At 38.4% G+C, this 22,457-nt stretch overlaps 1 protein-coding gene and 1 long non-coding RNA gene across 2 annotated transcripts in view; one reads left to right on the top strand and one right to left on the bottom strand.

The window, feature by feature from the left end:
- Positions 1–1,815: 1,815 nt before the first annotated feature.
- LOC123981970 lies at positions 1,816–3,088 on the bottom strand. Its single transcript, XR_006827866.1, has 2 exons — positions 2,746–3,088; positions 1,816–2,291 (listed from the first exon to the last, which is right to left on the bottom strand). It is a non-coding gene; the product is annotated as an uncharacterized LOC123981970 (long non-coding RNA).
- A 112-nt stretch (positions 3,089–3,200) lies between these two features.
- The window catches only part of brinp1 (bone morphogenetic protein/retinoic acid inducible neural-specific 1), a 145,528-nt gene continuing 126,271 nt past the window's right edge, over positions 3,201–22,457 (top strand). The window contains exon 1 of the mRNA XM_046066796.1: positions 3,201–3,350. The gene's annotated coding sequence lies outside the window, so the exon portion shown is untranslated. The remainder of the gene's footprint in view (positions 3,351–22,457) is intronic.

Consider the following 22,457-nt stretch of genomic DNA (forward strand, 5'->3'; position numbering starts at 1 on the left):
CATGTTGTAGTTCTTGCATGCATTTGGTCCGTAATGAATTTCTAAACATTATGTCAAAGTATTGGGTGTTCCAGTTATGCTGGCTGTGACTACCTTAACAAATTGGAAAACATGACATTTGAAAGTGCAATATTTTCAACGTCAAAATTAATTTTATTTTTCTCAGTAATCTGTAACAGATAATTAACAATAAATACAATAAGGATCTGAAATTAAGGGGAGTAAAAGTACAAACCCCCATAAAAAGAAAATACTCAATCTAAACATTTGATGTAAGTAAAGTACTTAAAATAACCCCTAAGTGGGGTCACTAAGACAAAACTGAGAAAAATCTTGGAGCTTTTTTTCTGATCCACATTCTGGAGACTGAAATTACGCTAATTTAAGATACTGTAGAGATCTCATCTTTTGATCAGAGTAAGACAGAGATGAGTTTTTGTTCCTGAGACGAATATGAGAAAACTGAGACATATTTGAGAAGAATCATGAGATCCCAGTAGTCATAGCTGAGTTTTCTTTGAGCTCTTTCTCTGATCTCATGGTCCAATGTTCGGGAGACTTAAAATAGACTTATTTAAGATCAGTTAGAGATCTCTTGTTTTGATCAGAGTCAGACATTAATTTTATATGGTTGTTTCTCCTGAGATGAATTTGAGAAGTGGGAGAAAAGGCCTTTGGTCTCACCTTGGTATTAAAAGCAGCTCATTTGTGTCTAGGAGAAAAAAAGGAAACAACTATGAGATCTCATCTTGGATTTTGCTTTCCTATGGGTGACCTCCTCCCGCTGGTAAACGGCATAGTTGTCAGATCAGAATCCAGACTACTACGGGTGTTTATTTCTCCGAAAGCTGCAGCGCTACTCCCTGTCCACTTCCCTGTTCTTTACCAGCTCCCCGTCGGCCAGTGGATTGTTATTACACCGCTCGCCTGGTCCTCTCCAAACAATGCTCCGAAGCCGCCAGCGACGTTTGGACAATCTCACCGCTGATAGGCTTTCGCAAAAATTAAAAAATTTGAACTCGCGCGAACCAGCAAATTGCGCGATTAACGCCTCATTCGCGCCACTTGGAGCGAATTCGCAGGAATTCGCCTCTTTGCATTGACTTTGTATATAATCAAGCCGCCCAAAACGCTGGATTCGCTTTCGGGGGGAACGCACCTTTAGGGAGGAAGTCAGAGTGGATGGCAGGTCCAAAGCTAACTTGACCCCAGTAAAAATTCATGGATCACTTATGGATCCAGGGCCCAGTTGTTCAAAAGTAATCAAATCGGATTTCTGTTATCGGATTGGATCAAATCTTGAAAATGAGTTGTTCAAAAGAAAAAAAGATTGCTGAAATTGGATTAGATCACCTAATCCAATCCTGGTTTTAAACCTTGAGTTTGTGTTGTTCAAACCTTTTTAGTAGGATTGGGATACCTTTGATCCAAAAAAAATCAGGATTATCCTGCACCAACAGAAGGCTGGATTGAGGGTGGATTTTAAGAACAAAATGTCATAAAACTTGACAGATAATACAACATTTTTATCATGTAGTAGCCTATATAAACATTTATTTATATTTTGCACTTGTTTAAACTTTACAGTGATAAAGTAGATATTACCTATTAAGCCATTCAGTAGGCCTACAGAAAAGTAAAAATATTAAATAATCCCCAAAACAGCAGTCAATATCAAACAAAAAATTATGTTTTAAATTTCTACTGTCACTTATCACTGTACATTAATTACAAAGGCACAATCATCAGAGATGAACCAATCAAAAGTAGTTTGTAACAACTGCATCCCTTATTGCACATCCAGTCAGTCCCTCATTCTGAGATCGCCTCCAAAAAGCTGCTCTCTGAACTCTAAACGATCTTTATTTTAACTATTGGACATTTAGACTTTTTATGATTTACAGCACTCTCAAAATATCCACAGTGAATCCGTGAATGCTGTATATTTGTTTGGTTTTCTTGGATTAGTTGAGGGTCAGATGATGATGAAGATGTCTCTTCAGATAAAAATGACTCCAGGCTGGCTGTTCTAGCTCTTGGTCTTTATATCATTAACGGCCTACAATGTGATATGTAGTCCCATATAGAGCACTGGAAATCTGGATTTGGTAATCTTGAAAAGTTTGTATCTGGATCAGGGTGATCCAATCCAATGTTGCTTTGAAAAACTGCCACAAAAGTAAGATGAATTACGTGATCCTGGATAGCAAAACATGGGATTTCCAAATCCGGATCATTCCGATCCAGATTGCACTTTTTGAACAACTGGGCCCCAGAGACATTTGTTAGATCTGGAACACAGGAAAAGCATATTGACTTGGTCAGATGTTCCTCAGAGTTTATAATGTCAAAGACCACTTTATTAATGTATCCTGTAAGTGTATAAATTAAGCTTTATTTTAATCATTATCATCTTGACTTCATTTTATGTTAAACCTAAACATAACAATATTATTTGTTGTTCAGTTTTTAATTAATTAATGAATTAAATTAGTTAATTTGCTCCTCCAAGTTTGAGCATGTATTTCTGTCATCCAGTTTATAGAACTGGTAAACTGTCGGTATTAAAAATAAATTATTTGTTAGCAAAGTTTCCTAATTGACAGACAGTCAAGTTCTAATCTAGGATTTTTTTTTACAAAGGAAATGATGACTGAGCTACAGTAGATGTGTCCATTGGGAATGTTGTCAACCCTGAAAACATGCTTTTTCTATCTTGAAAAACCTCAGTCACACTTTCCTAACCTCCCTGAACAGGACAGCCATAGTGTGGTCTTGTCAAACCCCAGTATTACCGCCGCAGTTCTAGAAATCATAGATGGATGCCAGGGATTCATGCTGGTTGTCCATAATGTTCGGCAGCCTGTTCTCTGTTGTGGAGATGGCGTGAGCGTAGAGCACACTGGTCCACTGTTTTCATGCCAGATGCAACGGTGCAACTCCTGTTCTGCATTTGGAGCAGCTTGTGGATGCTCTAGTTGAGTTCCAGAAGGAAATTATCCTCCAGCAGGTAAACAGACAAATTATTTTTACCTTCAAACACTCATACACAAACATACAAACTGTGACATTCATTTCTAGGTATAGATAGAGGAATTGCTGGGAATGAGTGTTCTGGAAGTGCTCACAAATTCTAATGATGATGCTTCACCGTGATGCAACATATAATTCAAATAATGCAGCAAAAATAATGTCTCTTAAATCATCTGTCATTTTCTCATTTCAAATAGAGAGGTGGTTATGCTGCAATGCTGCAGCAATTTCAGTGGAGGTTCCTGGTTTTCATCTGTCATGCACAACCCTGGAACATGCACTTCTGGATGATGAACACTGGTTCTGCAGTGAGGCATGTGAGTAGGATGGATCATATAAATTGATTGTTAGTGCCACTAAAGTCAAAGCGGGGCAACTGGTCCCCAGACAGCTGCAGATGATTTGAGGGGAACCATGTTGGGTGTCTGAGACCGCAGAAGAGGTAGCTATTAGACACAATGGACTGGAAGTATTTTCATTGCAACTAAAGAACAAATTTTAGATAAAGAATACACCACTTTAATTAACAAGTTTAATTATTATCATTTAAAGTATGTAATAGAGAAGCATGAAATGTTGTAAAGGATAAGTGTAAAACTTATCATACAACAGAGCATACTTTTACTCAGACATTTCTTGTTAATGCAGAGAGTGAGGATCAGGTCCAAAATTATTCCAAAGCTGTCAATGGCGAACAATTCTGCCACCTGCCCAGACATCACTTTGTGTGGGAGGGCGATGGAGATGACAGAGTTCTCAGAAATGAACGCCCAAACTCCACCATCAAATTTTCACTGCTAAGATTTGCAAACCCAGCCTTCATTCATTTAATCATAATTCAAAAGATGTCTCCTCTAAGTATAAATAGATACTAAATAGTGGGGTTTAAAATGGAAAGGGCATGTAACATGATGTGCAAGATTTCAGTTAATGAGATGATGAAAAATTATTTCTAAGGTTTGAATTGAAGTGTATTTCAGAATGTTCCACATGTAGGTGTATTGTTGGCGTGTAACGATACAGTTAGTTTTCGGTTTGGTTTGCTTCACAACAGAGAGCTCAAAATAAGATGCACTTTAAACAAAGTGACTGAAAATACAATGTACATATAATGCAACCTTTGAAATCACTTTTCATTTTTGCCAGATTCCATTTTACACATATGTACGGCATGGCGACAGAGAGAGTTTTTCTGTTTGTTTGGCTTAAGTGCTGGACCAAAAACACTTCAAATGCTAGGAAAAACCCCAGGTTCTATAAACTGCATCCACATCTTGGCAGATTTCACGATGTTCCACGTTTAACAGTTGATTACATTTTTTATTATCAAATTCTGCGATTCTGTCCATGTTTTCTGTATTGTGAAAGTCAGTGTCCTAAATACAAACTACAAAACAACGACAATTGAAAATGTCTTTTTAGTTTTCCTTAGTGGATTCATAGTTTTCTAAAATATTATCATCTTACATCTACTTTTATCTTTTAGTACAAAATGCAAATAAAAGACCCACTTAATGCTCTTGAGTTTAAGACTTGGAAATGTCTGAATATGGTGACATATGTCGGTCAGGGAAACGCCACTGACCGCTCATGGCTAAAAAAAACACAGACAGAAGAACCTAGAAGGTAGAAGAAATTCCCTTTGCATCTATTTGCAGCTAGCTCAATGTCTTAACCCTTTCATTTTTAACTTTTCTAAAATTGTCATTTTGATAGTGTTTCCAACATGCTATGATGATCAAGAGTCTTGCACACAGACAATCAAATGTGATCAATGTGTAGAAATGCCTAAGGCATTTGGGAAAGATTTGGATGAAATATTTTTCAAGTCTGGAACTGAGTATTTCATGGTCCTAGCCTTATCTCAGAGTTCCAATTCTGCACACGTAGGACGACAAAGGCAGTACTTGCAAAGTTTGTGAAACAGTAAGGAAACAATGGGATGTTTGCCTTCCTACCAGGCAGGAAGCACAAAGGCTTTGAGGGATTTAGATATACTGTAGGGAAGATGAGAAATAAAGATGAACTATGGGTGTGATGTGAACATTAGATTAAAGAGGAATAGCATATAAGTTCGACACAATGCTAGTTCAGTAATGTTTAAAACATATATTACAATGTGACAAACTGTCACAAACTTGTGGAGGAGACAGAGATAACATAATCATTGATAAAATAATTTATTATGTATGATTGTTTTGTCCTGCCGCCTCCTCCTCTTTCATCTTCATGCCACAGCATTGTTTAAATGCTGGTCTAGGTCTGACTAAGCATCTTCCCATGACAGACTTCCAGAAGACAGAGAATTATTTGTCATTCTTGTTACACGCATTAATTGTGGAGAATTTAAATTATGTGTCTTTTCTTTTTACTATTTAACATTCCCAGTCTTAGTCTTGTGATGCCGACAGTGTTGGCATCCTTGAGTGTTACCTTTCAAAATACAAAATGACTAACGAAAAATGCTTCTGCAATGTTCTCTTTTCAAAACTGCAAAAGCAGGAATTCGTAGAAAGCCAAATGATTTTTAGTCCCCAGTTTAATTTGTGCTTGTTAGTGGTATCAATTGTGTGGAGTGCCTTGAGGAATGTGACAGGAAAAAATGGTGTTCACATACAAGTAATTATTCAAATTGGCTTCGATAAAAAAATGGGATAAAGAACTTAGAGATGGACACACTTTGATTTCACGGATTTAATTGAATATGAGTTCCAATGTTGTACCAGCTTCATTAGGGTTGAGACAACGCATTGCACACAAATCTTTGATTAAAACAGAACTACAATAGGGGTTTGCTAGTTTAATTTCTTTAAAGCCAGACTGAAATGCTTACCAACCTACAAATGTAGGCTTATACCTGGCATTAAAATGCGTCTCATATACAGATTGTATTTGGATATGATTTTATGTCCACATTGAGATGCGATCGAGATCCAGTGGCTTTGTCCAGTTCAAACTACCGAACCTCACATCCTCCTCATGTTTGCGTGGGTCCAAAATGCTCTATAACTATAGGCTGATGTATTAACTTGACAGAAAGTGAAAGTGAAACTTAATTTTTGTCTGCCGATGTTTCCTTGTGCTACTTTTCTTCATAATGTGTACTCCTTTCTGTTATTTTAGTAGTTTATATTGATTTGAACTTAAATGAGTTCATGTTCACAAACTTTAAATTCACTGTTCATGAAAACATGAGCATGTTCAATGTTCAGCGCTCCTATTTCTGCTCACCTACTTGTTATTTGTGGACTGACAATGCATTTGCATTTGTACTGCGTCCCTGACCACCTCCGAAGGTGCTTTGGCCGATCGGATCACAATCTGTCTTCAATGCGTCTCCAATGCATTCACACCCGTTCTTTCACGTGGTCAAGCACTGTCTGATTGCAATCCAATCACCTAAAATGCATTTTAATGCCAGGTGTAAACAGCAGGAGAGTTAAAAAAATGTTAAAGGTGTTTTTTCTTGACAGCTTTGCTTAGATTCTATATGATCCTGTTCATAAGCCTTGCCAGTGTTATTAGCATTCTGCAACTTTGCCAACCCCAGCATGAATACAGATAAGTAACTACCTAGGATATATAGAAAAAAATAAAATAAATGGTATTAATACAGAGATCACACAAATGCTAATCATATAGCACTGCTTGTGTTAGACTGAAAGATAAACCTTTTTACCAGTTTAATCCTGCGTAGCATTATTTCTGATGGGACATAATTGTGCTATCTTACTTGGGGATCACTTTGAGTTCATCCCCCACACACTGTTTACCCTCTAACATCACTGCTGGCTATCTGTGCAAGACACAGTCAGGTTTATCCACCCAGTCAAATTAATCCTTAGGAACAGCTTTGAATGTACGGTATCACGGCTGGATTTGGCACATGCACATAAGGAAAATGTCATTCAGAGAGAAATAACAGACTCCTGTTGTCAGGTATTTAGAGACAACAGATTAATTTGCTACCCATATGGTTTTCCATTCATTTTCCAAAGTACCTATCCTATCCCTATGCTTTTGAAGTACACACTTCCCACTAGACTCTCTTGTCTCATAACTCTATACAGTATGTGGCCAGATCCATATTTTAGGTAACCAAACACATCAATAACTCTAATACCACTTGACTTACTTGTGGAGTCGATCCCACATCGTTACGCAAGTGTTGATACTTTTCAGAATTGAATTAATCTGTTTACTTCATCATATCATATCCTCTCATTTGCTTTAGTCACTGAAGTAAACACCCGGAAGTTTACAGCTTGACATAACAGCATACACAAACTTTCTTACACATCCTCAAATGCCTCTATCTCTTCTTCACCATCTGGCACAGTCAAGTGGTAAGACAGAGCACTTGTCAATTGTACTTTTCCTCAGCACATGCAGCCATTTAAGTTAGATGATATTCATCTGTTTTATTGATTGCTCTGAAGTATACTGCCACCCAATGACTCCTGATGTATTTTGTAGTTGAATGATACAAACTCCCTCCTTCTTGTGAGTGTTTTCATTTCAGGCATACTGCTTTCCTAATCGTCCTTTACCTTTAAATGGTACACCAAGAAAATATAAATTTTCAACTTGGAGTTCATCTTGTTAACTTACCTGATTTTGCCCCAGTGGGTTAAACTGACCGTCAGCTGATTGTACGAATTTGCACCCCGTCAAATCAGAGGATCAAATATCCAATGGGCCTCACAATGTTGCAATCAATGTTCTATTTTACTTTGACTATCTGATCCAGATGGTAAATCAGGGATATCTTTAGGAAAGTCTCATAAATTCTTCTTAAAAGCACATAGAAAAAGGTGAAAGGAGCAGCTAGAAATGAAGAACACTAAGATGAAGCACATGCAAAAGCAGAACCTTTACACAAGACCTGCATGGGATGGCACACAGACTTTCAGATGGCATGGCAGGCCATAAAGGTAGAGAAGAAATTGGGCTAATGAGGGTAAGCTAAAATCGATATTTTTACATAAAAACATGGATGAAATGACTATGTAATGTGAAAGGGGTCACTAGCTGTAGTAATGAAACCACAGAGAATTATAATCTGGTAGACTAAGGTCTATAGAGTGTTTTAGCATCTTCACCTCATTTATTTTGGTTTTACAGCCTACAACTTTTAATTCCCACTCAGTGCCCTCATGGTGTCATTTCCAGACAAAACAGGCAATGTTTTTCTGCTAAAAGACTGAAAAAAAACCGGACTGTACGTGACCTGCCCTGAACCAAACTGCAGACTGAAAATGTTTGCGACTAGCCTCACAGTTATGCATTAAGCAACTAAAGATATTTCCCTTAGGAGTTGGTGGAGAGCAAAACAGAGACAGAAGGAGAATGAATATTGGACTAACATTCATCAGCTGGTCAGAACCAAATACCATAGTCTGTCAACCATATAGAAATCTGTATGTGTGTATGTGTGTGTGTGTGTGTGTGTGTGTGTGGTTGGGTGTGTACGTGGAATTCTGACCTCTATTCAAGGAGAAGTGAGCTGAGTACATTTTTAGACACTTTGTTAATGACAATGACTTTCTTGTCACATTTTTCAGTCTACTGAGGCCTTAGCTTACTGATGCTCATTTTATCTAATTACATTTATCAAACAACAAAAGGCCAGAGCCGGTAGAGGAGATCCACGCTAATTACATTAGAGCTGGAGGAAGATTGGCACATGTGATGAAGTGATTTGGCCACGCACAGTCCTACTGACCGTGCTCAATAACTTCAAGCCCATCCCAGCTGTTTATGTGATTGAGCCGTCATGTAGACATCACTCACATTAAAGATGGTGCTTTAGTCACCATGTTACAGACCCTTACCAATACAAGTGGCGCGATGGGGAAGCCGGAGATGATGTTATTGAGTGAGTAAATCAAATTAGACAAAGATCAGGTTAAAAAAATGGACAACTAATAAAAATTCATCATTGAAGCCGTACATGTCTGTGAACAGAATGTATGTATTTTCACACAGCAAACACACACTGTAGGAAACTTGTTCCTGCCATTAAAACACTGCAAATTAGACTTTTCTCCCATGCCATTTGAATGGCTTTACAACTTTCTCATCATAATGCAAATACCATTCTGTTTATATTCTGCACTATATTCTGCTCCAGATGCTTGGCACGGTGGGCTCCAGGAGCACCAGGCAGCTCAAACAGGTCCCAGAAAGCAAATCCAGCATCTCTTTGTGGCAGTCAGTATTTTCCCTAGAAGAGTGTCGCTCTTACTACTGTACAAGCTTTCAACATAACTCAGAATCTTCTGTTGACACAAAAGGGTATGTGTGTGAGTGTGTGTGTTTGCCTGTGTCTGTGTGTTTGTGTTTGCTGAGGGGGTACAGACAGGAACTTAGGAGTTTGCAGCTGTCACAATGAGATGTCAATATTTATGACATGTTGTTTGCTATCTGGTACGTGTGAACTCTTTCTCCTTCAGACATCTGCTGCAGATATTTGCACATTCACACGCTCAAGCATTATAATTAGAAAGAGAAAGCCAGTAAATTCAAGAGAACCGAAGACAATTATTTTATTTTCCTTTCAGTTTGTTTTGTACAGGTAAATGATTTGTCTTTCATTTATCAAGGGAAGCTTCCCTGAGAGTAATGCTGTCTTTTTCAGGAAGGCCCTATTCATACTAACATGGTTACTGTACACACATTCACACCTGAAGCTTCCCAGTTTAACCACTATCTGATCTGTTTGCAGTTGAAGAACAAGGGCCTTAATTGCTCATTGTAACGAGGGCGGGGAAAGAGCGCTCTTCCACTTGCCCCACCAAATTTTTACCTGCCGGTCTAGCGATCGAACCAACATCCTTCCAGTTACATCCACTTTTGCCATAAGCCGGAGGGCAAAACATTACGGATTGATCTTTTTTTTTTTTTTACAGTATGAGGGAGATACTTAAAAGTGTAGCGCTGTATAATGACTTGCTGCTGCTATAATATTTACAGCGGCAGGTTTATTACAAATTTATCAATGTCTAGAGTCAATTCCATCTTCCAGCTCCATTCAAATACTTATTTCGAGTGACAGACACTTAGTCCATGCAGTAGGCACACTACAGTGCAAAGCATATGGCTTGTTTTGTAGTTGAACAGACCATGAGGGAGATGGCTGTGCCTTGATGCCTCACTAGAGCTTGTGTTGTTTCCCCCTGTATTCTCAACACTACACCTGTTAGATCCCATCTGTGTGGACCAGGACATTTGCTGGGGCCAAAAGGCTTAATTTATCTTACAGTGTAAGAAAAACCTCATGGAATGCTTTTTTGCCATTTATTTGATTTGTGCATGTAATCAATTTGCCATAGAATCACTTGCCCAACCTGCAGTTAGGCCTTTGGTCACCCTGTTTTTTTAGGTACAATGCCACTGCCAATACTTTGGCCAATGAGAAAGAGCTCCCTGACTTTCCCAACTTGCTCTGAGACAGGCTCTGTGCATGCTGGTGTGTTTTCCAGTTTCTTTTTGCAAGCAGGCTGTGCTGTCTATACCTTGTTAAAAGTACACATCTTTGAACCTGCAGAATTCACAGTCTCACCTTCTGTCAGCCTGCAATGTATTTTATCACAGAACCCACAACTCAATCCTCCAAACAATATTGTTTTTCTCCTTTTTATTTCATTTACTGAGCTTTCAGCCTCACATTCAGTAACAGTGCAGTGCCTATTCACTGTCCACACTTGCTTGCTTCCAAATTTTCTTCTCAAATGCACATTTCTGCTGATTGCCTTCATGCTGTGATTTGTAATGAGACACAGGTGTGCCTGGTGTTTTGTAAATCTGGGTATATGCACAGGTACATAGAGACAGAGAATTGTTTATGTATATTTTACTTGCAAATCTGCTAAAACTATTATATACTTGGGGCCAAAGCTTCAATAATGTGCTAAACTCCTGCCAGGCTCAGGCATCTATGAGCTCTCCTTTTGCTCTGGGTGATTAAAATATCATCACAGCTTAAATTAACACTTGATTAGCAAAACCAGTTATTTGACAATGGAGCAGCCAGCAAACTCTGCAAACAAAAATATATGGGGTTTTAACAAATGAAAGAGCAGGGCATGAAATGAAATGTCGAAATGATTAAATGAATGTGAAAACAAAGCCTCATAAGTGTAATATGCTTCAAAAAGTGCCCAGAGCTGAGGAATACGAGTCTTTGCAGTGCTACGTAGAATGCATAAATGATGAGTGGGTACACACATGAAAAGGGCAGAGGAGCAAAATATAATCTGAAAAGGAATGAAAAAAGACATGTACATATAAAGTTAGAGGGAGAAAGAGAATGCTAAGGACAGTAAGAGTCTCTGTCAAGTGGAAAATGGAAAAGTGGGAGGCATGAGATTTCCTCACTGCTGGCTGCAATAATGCATATTTTGCAAATGGAGAGCTTCAGCCCAGTCCACAGCATGCCACTGAGCCCACCAGACAGCCTTTGGACACATCCTAATCACTGCTTAATTATTTAGACTGAACAACTGCTCTCAAGGCTGCTTTGTTTTCTATTCCATTGTAATCCTATTGCATATGTGTATTCTTTTCTTTCTGTCTGGAATGAGAAACAAACAAAGCCCACATTTTTCGTTTAAATTAGATAGTTTGCCAAGAGCAATAAGAGAAGAGAGAACTCCCTGTAGCCAGCAGTAACAAGAGTTAGATTCTTCCTTAATTTGCCCCACATTTCTGTCAGATATTCCAAGTGATAACTGTTAGTGTCTCACGTTATGTAGGTAAATAAATGGTTAACAGTTGTAGGTATTCAGCAAAAGGTAATATACAGTGCATGTTCTATAATACATAATTATCATTTAATTGCTAAATACCTGCTGTGAGTTCACTGATTAGGGCCAGATGTCTTGTACACTTGAATGTTTCAACCTACAGAGAGCAGTGCAGCAGCAATTTTCTGTCCTGTTTCATAGGTTAATTAATTATCCTTGAACACTCTGCACTTCTGTACTAATAATAATGCATATACTTTAGAAATGTATAAAAAAATTAAACACTAAAGCATTATATATATATATATATATATATATATATATATACGAGTCTAGATGAGCATGGTTCAACTTTTGCCAGACTACAGTCCTAATTTAATGCAAGACAGTTTTTGGTCTAAACGGCCACTAAGAGTCTACGCCCATGCTAGTGGCTCTGTGAGGTTGTACCGAGGCACAGCAGGGTTTTGGGCTAAATGCTAATGTCATCATGGGAACATGCTCTGATCTAATAGCTGTTGGTGGACTGACTGAAGAAACGAATATCAGACTGACATTGCCATGTCTACTACCACTTTCCAAATTCTTCTTGTCCCACACATGAGCCATTTATTTAGCCATTTAAAAAAATATGTTGTATTTCATGTAGTTTTTTTATGTTGTGTGTGTGTAGAATAAAATACTGTATCTCTTAACCATAAATTCACTGATGTTCCCATTAAGCCTACTTGTCAGTGTTTCAATGGGGATTATTCCCTGTTGACCCATTTTCCTCCCAACTTTTAATAATAATTATTTAAATATAATATATTATAATCAGTGGTTGTATATAATATACACAATCAGTGTTTGCATGCATGTTATGCAATTGTATATAAAATATACAATCACCTCAAAGAGCACAGGGTTATGTTTAGCCTAAGAGAAAGCAGAAATTGCAGAAATTGTTAACATATTTCTTTCTTATTTTGCTGAAGTTATGGGCTAATGATACATTTAACTCGAAGATGTTATGTCTGATGTCTCCACACAATGAACTGTATGGTTTTAAAATGTGTTCAAACTAGCCTTAATGTTTTAAAAGTATCATTATCATTTGAAAATGAAATTAACTTTTTAATGCTTTAATTGTAAATCCTGAATTGACTCATTTACCATCCTTAGAACAATCTGCAAACTGTGTATTCTTTTAGTCAGTCAGTCTTCAGAATTCATCTGCACTTTTAGCCAGCTGGCTGAACCAGACATTTTGGCCAGTCTCAAATGGCAACAGTTCACGATGATAACACATATTGAAAGATGACGTATTGTAGAATAATTTCCTAGTTTTGATTTTGTTTGTAATTAGTTTTTTGGTTACATTCCAAAAGAGACAAAAAAAATTTGTATATATTAATAATTGACACTTGAAATGAGAGATTAGACGTTTATTTTTTTACTAAAATGTTCTCACTTAAATTGGGGCAGTACATATTAAAAATGTCTGAAAAGTCGGTTTGGTGGGCTTATTAGGGACGTTACCCTTCTTATGAATTATCCTTGTTGCACACACTAAATTTTAAGCAGAGGTTACCAAAGAAAAGGGGGATATAATGATACTGCCCGACAATACTTTGATGGTGAAGTGAATGGGACACCTAAAAGGCAACAATCCAGCACTCAAGTATTCTCCTCTGTTAAGAATTCAGCAAAGTCATTCAAAAACACTGGCAGATTGCTGAATCTCACCCAGTACTCAAGAATGTTTTCAAAGAAGTCCTCAACCTTTTTTTTAATGCTCTGCTAAACTTTGTGATATGGTGTGCACCCTCAGCGTGCTCAGTCCTGCTTTTGTGCCAGATGGGCAATTAGAAATATGGTTATTGCATGCCGAGCAGCCACCCACACACTGGCTCCAACATTGCCACATGTGGTGAGATTACCTGTGACACCACTCATATTATATACCCCATTCAAGGTCCTTGTCAATAATCTTAAAACTTTCTCTGCATTGCACACAACAGCCAATGATGAACAGCTGACATCTGTGATTTTGTTACAGTGGGTTTTAAACAGTTTAGTCACAACATCATTATGTCCTCAGGAAGCTTCTACAAAGACATTACTTGTCCAGAAATTCCATTCTGTCATTGTACATTTACCAAAATCTTCTTTGATATAGTTTGATACACAGATTGTACAATAAATAATTTACAAGAATCTTACAAACATTATATTTAGATGACAGTTTTTCCATCTCTCAGCGATAAAAGCTGCAGACGGTATGTCTGAAATTTAAAGTTTGAGATGGTTTCAAGATTCCACTTCCTCCTTTCCTCAATCAATATATTATTATACCAACATACATAGATTATAAATGTGGGATTTAATCCAGTATAGTTTGACTAAATTAAAAGAAATACACAATCACTCAAAATAAATATTTATTCTTAGTTAGAAATCTTTGTATCAACAAGTTTAAATCAAATGCTGTTGTATATATGTGAATGTAACACCTTATCCAGTACGACAAGGATGTGTTAAAACGCTATGCCGCACCCAAAGTGTGATCAATAGGAAATCACGGTTGGGCCATAGGGTATATTACATCCCCCCGTGTGTTGCTGCTGAATTAATGCTGTATCAGTAGGCATTTAGCATGAACTGTCCCTAGACTACACCTTTTAAATATAGGGCATCGCCATTACTTCCTCTCCACTGTCTCCTTTTTTTTTGTAGAGGCTGTCCTCCCAAGAAAAATTACACGATCAGTCGATAACGCAAGTCTGCGCTGGGAGGTCGGGTTTGATAGAAGTGCTTGGCTTTAACCTTGCTCATTTTAACACAAACCACCATGTTTCCGTAAACCTAACCAAGTCGTGTTTGTGTCTAAACCTAAATAAAAATTTTAACCATAGCGTTTCACACAATAAAACTGGACTTCTTGGTCTTTTCCTTCATTTACAGTAATTGCATGAATTGAATTTTCCTGTGTTTTTGTGGGCTTTAAAGCATTGGTCATCAAATACCATAAAACATGTTGACGTCGCATGTTTTCACAAAAGTTCCTTTTTCTAATACTTGGGAGTTGTCTTTTGGCTTGAAATGAAAGATTCATGTGGTGGCCTCAATATTAAGGTGATACTTTTTCAAGTCTCTATGTTTGGATCTGGCTGGCTGACTGTCCTATTACCCAGAAAACTTCCTGAAAATGAGTTTGTTTTTCATTAGAGTAGCAGAGAGGCTAGAATGGTGTCATCTTCATTCATGTGTGTTTCTCCCACTTGACCCTCCCTCCCTCGCATTGTGAGAGAAAAAAAAAATCCTCATGACTGATGGACCTGCTGGCTATTTGGACATCTGTCTTCTCCTTCATAGCCCTGGCAGGGAGAGGTCTGGGTACAGTGTGACAGGCTTCCGCAACAGCGTGTACTAACACCGGGTAGAAACATCTCTGTGGCCTAAGCCTTAGAGATCAGCCATTAGTAGGTTGTCAATCTAGCAAGCGCTAACAGTCTTCTGGGCAGCTAGGAGGAACATTCAGCCCATGGATTCCAACAAGGAGGTAGATGTGAGATCATTAAGTCCAGATAAATTTAGCTCCTGTTAGCGAATTGTGTATGGGCTGGTGTCAAATATGGCACAATTATGTGGTTAATGGAGCCAAATCTGTGCAGTATAAAAGTATATTTTTACTTGACAGTGTGATTCCCAGAAGGCTGTGAGTTACAAACTTTCATAATATTTGACATAAAGGAACACATGCTCACCAATAATGAGATGCTGAATGGCATGCAGGTTAGCATATTGCTCCTTAATTCTCCTTACAAGAAGTCATTAAGGAAGTCGAGGCACATAAATTAGGTTCTTAAGTTTGGTTTGCACACTATGGCTTTTGGGATAATATGCTGTTACTATCAAAAAAGCTCATACTCTATCTTGACTGACTGTTTACCGCTCACTGTGTTTCTTCTAAATAATTCTTTGAAGTAGTCCTTTCCTTTCAAGCGTCCAAACACTTGCAAATATCACAAGATCTGTTTGATTTCTGAGTATGTGCCTCTTAAATCTTTTCGACAAACAATCCTGGTTGTTAAAATCCAACTGAAATCACAAAAAGTATCTCTGTACATTCAAAAACATTGTCATAATATTTTTTAAAATATGTTTTATTACTGAAAGGAAGAAAAAAGGTCCTTTAGCCTCAAAACCTGTGAGGAGGCAGGCATGGACACTGAGACACAATGTAAACTTGTGATTGCAACTGTAGCTTACAACCTAAACACAAGCAGTGTTTGTTGGCAGTCGTGCTGAAGAAGAAGAAGAAGCATAACGTTTAGAATCTAAACTGACCTATGTTGACATTTGCAGGTAAGGTATAAAACTGGTCAGCTGTGATCGGATACAGCCCTATGTGACCCTCTTATGGGTAAGTGGTTGTAGTTAATGGATGGATGGTTTAAAGCTGTTCAATATGCTATAACTGACTAGCTTATAATTAACACCAATCGTGGGAAGAAGGGGAAAATCTCCTATAAGTCTGTCTTGGAAGCATTCACACATTATTCCAAAATAGTTAGACCCCACTGCTAGCGGGACAATGGAATTTACAGAGCTAATGTTGTCACTGGAAATAACAGTGCGCTCTATTTCAAGTTGGATTTCAAGAATTTGATTTTAGTCCTCATCCAAATGTACTAGTAAGACCTTCATATATCTGTAAAACTGTCGTTCTGTCAGCTCTGCCTGGGGCACACATTCCCTGAATTTATTTGTGTGAAAGGTGATGTAGCATCAGAACAACAGAAAGCCTCATTTTATCTCTAATACCTGCCGTGCCAAATGCCCAAGAAGTCTGTTTGCTTACCAGGTTTCTGTCATCACCAACGATCTGCAGTGACAAACAATCAAAATGGAAGATCGTGAGCTCATAATCTGTAGTTACCTGTTCAGAAGGGGCTTGGTGGCTTTGAAATAAAAGATAGTGTGATTTAAATATTATTGTTATTTCTTTTCTTTCCAGTCTGTTTGCCACTCTTAATCCCTTTCTTTCTAGTTTGCCAACAGTTCCTCACTAGCACCTCCCCCCTGGAGATGGGGAAATTTAAAATATGTATCATACCAACACTCTGCTTGTCATCACCCAACCACACACACACACACACACACACGCACACACACAATGCTATACATTACATCAAACAGGTGTACCCACTGCGACAGTGGTATTGAAGGTTCAATATGGCATTCAAAACCAGTATGCGCAGAACACACAGAGCATTTCATCCCCAGAACACATGGAAAAATACTTCACTGACATATGTGTGTCTATATATATATATGTATGTATATATATATATATATATATGTATGCACACTTTCAGTCTCACTGAAAATAAAGTCTATCCTTATTTTATAGTTTATTATAAAATATATACATATTTTTTATAGAGGCATGTGTATCATAAATAGTTTCACAGTGACTTTGTCCTAAGGGCCAATTAAGCAACTACAAAAGGTGTGAATTGTTTGGCAATGTGTTGTTACATATCTCTAATGAATCTATTTTTTCAGAAAATCACAAAAAGTATTAAATGTTAAGATCCATGTCTCCAGAGAAGTTGATGAAAAGTTTCAAATAAAAAGCTACGACCACTAGAATTATGAAATGTAACGACTTCAGTGATCCCTGGAGTATTTTATGTCTACTATTGCACGTGCCACCACCATTCCCAGGCTAATGACTCTCTAATGGCCCCATTTATCCATTTAGCCTCATTGAGTTCTATGCAATGCTGGTCCCGCCAGGTTCTTTGCCTGTTGGTCGATGCTTCAAACACTTGACTGCAAGTGGACCATTGGAGAGCTAGTGAGTTGCAAAGCCGTCTGTGACTAAAGTGGATATAGTGGTGTCAAAATCAAATCAGGAGTTATCTTTTCTACATGGGCTTTAAACTACAATACAATTTTTAAATTAAAATGTAAGGGCTGGATGCTGTCACATATACTCATATCATATATTGGATTATTAGAAGGTCTTAGGGAATTTCATTCAGGTGCTTTGTGATGTTGAATAATATTTTGGGGTGCATTGATATCTATAAAACTGTAATATACAGCATGCACTTTTTTTATCATATTTTATCATGTTAGTCCAGGGGGAGGAAGGGCAAACCTAAATAAGACATTGGTGGGTTTAGCTAAATTAAACTGACATAATCCCACCAGTCGTTCATCAGGGTATTCTGTGTTGTGTCACTTAATCAGCGTGATGCCTCCATATTTACTTTATAGGGGGAAACTGCCTGGGAGGAACCTTATATTTTAAGCAATCTTCGTTAACCTGACCAAAAATGGTTTAAGGCAAAGTTTTAACTACTGTGATACCAGCTTGATATTAATTTCAGCATTCATCCATATATTTTATTTAGGTTCTATACTACAGCACAGCTGTGGAATACAGCACCTCGAGTATCAAGTATCAAAGGAAGGAGCAGGTGGTACTAAGATTAAACTTAGAGGGGTATATAATTACCTGAGGAGGATTTGTTACACAGCTTGTCTTTTGTGTCATGTTTTAACACTGAACTAAATATTTAATAGCAAGTGACAGTGTGCACTCTTATTCATAATTTTTACATACTAAGATGGATAATAACAGATGTATTCAGGTCATACAGTCACACACACATAAACACAGACTGGAAATTCTCAGGAAATGACTAACCTACCATGGTGGTATTATTGTTACTATTGCTGTTATTATTACGACTTTTGTCATTGATATCATCATTATTATTGTCATTGGGAGTCTTAGTAGCAGTAGTTTATTATAAAGGGATTTGCTCATATAACAACACCAAAAAAGAAAAAAAATCTCTATTCTGTTAAGAACTGCAAAATGCTTGATAATCTTGAATGCCCATATAAATGAATCAGACTGTTAATTTACGTAATTGTGGGCTGCATTGTCATGCGGTTACAAAAGGTGAAGTGTAGTAACTTAAGAATTGTAATAATCAGTGTCACGAAGTGTGTGAGTTAGACTTCACTTTAGAATGTAGACAGCAATTTTACTCCCACAAGAACTGAAGTTACTAGGGCTTCACTAATGATTTGTATGTAGATTAATATGGATTTAATTTATTAAACTGCATTTGAGGGATAAAATAATCTTATTGTATGACCACTTTGCAAGATTGAGTAAGTAAACCAAGTTGTTTGTAATGACTAACGAGCTAGTAGCATGCATTTCATTAAGCAACAAAATAATGATTACTGTATGATTCAGAAATTGCTTTAAATCAAGCGAGGTATTTCGATAACTTGCATGTGCATCTGGTTGGCATTATAACGCTCAAGTATTTTTAATTAATCATACATGTACGTCTTGTATAAGATCATAGTGCTGGAGGTATCCAGATCAAGAGAGATACAAGTTGATATAATTGTGAATTTATATCTAACACGGTAGAAGAACACAACACAGTTGGTTGAAAAACTCTTGCCAGGGGTCCTTGGTCCCACAGTGCAACCCCACAAATTTGATGTATTAACACTTTGTTTTTTCCAACACATTTTCTGTATTAATTACAGTAATTATTAATATAATTCAGGTGCAAAAATACTGAATCCCTTTATTGTAATTATCTTTAGCCAGAAACAGTCAAATAACAATTATGAATATATTCTTTAACCCAAGGGTGGCCAAACTACCTGTGGCCAGGCCCACTGCCTGATTTTAAATGGCCAGAGGTGTTTTTTTTAAAAGATTTTTGGGGGCTTTTTGTGTATTTATTTGAGATAGGACTGTGAGAGACAAGAAATGTGGTAGAACGAGCGGGGATGGCATGCAGCAAAGGGCCGCGGGTCAGACTCAAACCTGGGCTGCTGCGCCAAGGATTCAGCCTTTGTACATGGAGCTGGCACTCTGTGGGTGAGCTAACTGGTTACCCTAGAGTTAGATTTTTAAAAACAAACTACGGCTTGAGCTTATTTCTAAAAAGTGTACATTGCACATCTAGTTGTCCCTGTCATCTTGTGCAACTAACTTGACCTACAATAATGGATTACAAGTTGATGAAAACGTTTACCAAAAGATATTGATGGTAACAAATTCAGAATTTTTAGCTTTTTATATTTTTCTGCATATCAAAAAAAAAATGATAATAATAATTGGCCACCCCTGCTTTAACCTTAAAAACTCACCATGTGAAATTTGTGAATGTAAACTTCAAAGTAGTCAGGTAGTTAAAACACCCACATTTAAAGTGACAATACAAAAACTACGGCCCTGCCAGTAAAGGAACAAGTTTCTAAGAGTACACCTGTCGTGCTGAGCTAACATACTGTAGTTAAGGGACATAACATCTACATCAATAAGGAGGCTTCTTGAGTTGTGTTTGACCATGGGCATCAACATCCAGCACTTGATGCTTAGGTTGTGTTTCAGCACCAGGGACAGCGACATCAGTATATAACCCATAGGTTCTTTTTCAGAACAACTGACAGCAACCACCAATGTTATACTCTGTAGTTTTGTTTCAGCACCATGGACAGCAACCACTCGTGTTTCACTTCTAGGTTGAGTTAAACAGACTCCACAGGAGTCTGGGCTATCGGGGATTTTTAGAAGCAAGAGTTTCACTGCGAGTCATTCCAAGTTTACATTAACACAGTCATACAGTCACGTTGTATTTTATGCAAAGTACACAGCCTACACGTGGCACGGTGTGGCACCTTCTGTGCAACTCACCGCCTTCTCACTTTCTCTAAATTTCTAATGCTTATTAAATCATAAAGCCTACATTCGCCTATGCTTAGATCTTCCCCAATTTTGCCCCCTCAACTGATACCGGCCAAGCTATCTATGGTGGTGCACCCATAGCTTTGGTGTGAATATGTGCATCAACAGAGAAAAGTCACGACATTGCTTCTTATCCTCATCCACCCTCAGTTCCCTTGCCTTCCGCCTCATACAGTCCAGACCCACCCCTTACTGTCTGCCATGACCGTCCTCCACAATATGAGACTGTATTATGTGTACCTCCCCTTTTCTCGCCCTCAGTCTGTGCATCCCAGCCTTTCTTCCTAGATATCCATCCCACACCTCTCCGCCCGCAAACGGCTCCTACGGTGAGGAGAAAAAAAGAGAACAGAACAGTTTCAAACACGTCGGCATAAATCTCCCATCCAGAGCTCCCTTTTCTCTTTTCCCTCCTGACGGACTTCATTACTTTATTCCTCTGCGCGCCAATGCCCGAGACCACGCCGAAACGAAGGATTTTTTCCCCTTGAGCATGAAAAGGATTGCCAAATCATCCGCAATCCAACATCACCGACTGAGCCACCAGCATGAGCACTGGATACATATGCTCCAGCAGAAGTTGTTGGCTAGAGAACTAACACATCTTGGACCACAAATACAGCTAAGAGGGGAGAGTCAGTTTTAGGTAAGTACGGCTATCCCGGCTTGGACCTCTAACATCATTTGAGGGTATCTTACATGTATTTTTTCTGTCCATCGCTGACCACGAGGTAGTGGTCGGGTAGGCAGGGCTATATTGTGGTACAATTATGGCGATGTTGCGTGGTCAGCATGTTACTTGGGTGGCCGGTGGTGTCCTTTTCAGGATGGAGGCAATTTGTTCTTCATACTGTGAAGCTACCCTTTTAAATAATCGGTGTGCAAGTCCTTTCAAGATCTACCCGGACTGAATGTCGACGGAGCGTTCTGAGGCTATTGAGAATAATTCCACGAGTCTTGTAATCTTATAAACCCATCATCTCCAAACAATATGCAAATGAGTAATTCTCTCGATTATGTGCACTCGACTGCATTCTCTCTGCACGTTGTGAGACAGCATCTTTCCGCGGTGATGCTGCAGAAGTGCGGTTTATAAAGGAGCACAAAACACTGGAAGAAATAATGATCTCAGAATTTGGGGTTCGCATATTACGCAGACGTGCCGCGCGGCTTCAGTGAATGGCATTACAGGGGCAAAATTCAGAGTGAAGGTGTTTTTGCAGGCCTACAGATCACTGTGCAGTCGACATCAATGTTTTTGTTCAAGCTAACTCCGTTTGCAATCCAGTCGTGGCTTTTTACATCCATGTTGATCAATTCAGCCCGGAAACTGCATTATCCATTAACCAAAAGTGAGTGCCATCCCAGCTATTGGATATGGAGTGAGTGGCGGTCATGCTTCCTGTTATTATATTTTTTTTTCTAGATTCCACGTTATGCCTGTAATGAATTCTGTGAAAGCAGATAGTCAGCTGGATCTGTGTTCATGTGTACGTGCTGGTCTGAGTTGTACGTGGCTCTGAGTGCACGAGAGTGCGCGAGCATGAAAGCAAGCACGTACTTGCTTGTTTTGTTGTATGTCTGCGTGCGTGTGTGTGTGTGAGTCACACCAGTGAGGCAAAGTTGCCGTTCCATGCTCCCTCAACTTGCTTTGATTGCTGTTCCACTGACTAACTGCGAGGGGAGCTCATGCTCTTTTACACTAGGTGTCATTATGTGGCTAAAGGCAAGATAACTGTGTATGATACTGATCCCAACTCTATGAAATTAGAGAAGTGGCTTCTGTTTGAAATTGATCAGGAAGCATATATCTGCACTTCCATGACCGCCACTGCAATTCTTGTTTTGTTTATCAATGTGTCTTTTTTGGAAAGCACCCAATTAGCTACAGC

The sequence above is a fragment of the Micropterus dolomieu genome, linkage group LG13 (assembly GCF_021292245.1).
Source record: "Micropterus dolomieu isolate WLL.071019.BEF.003 ecotype Adirondacks linkage group LG13, ASM2129224v1, whole genome shotgun sequence".
Taxonomy (NCBI): Eukaryota; Metazoa; Chordata; class Actinopteri; order Centrarchiformes; family Centrarchidae; genus Micropterus; species Micropterus dolomieu.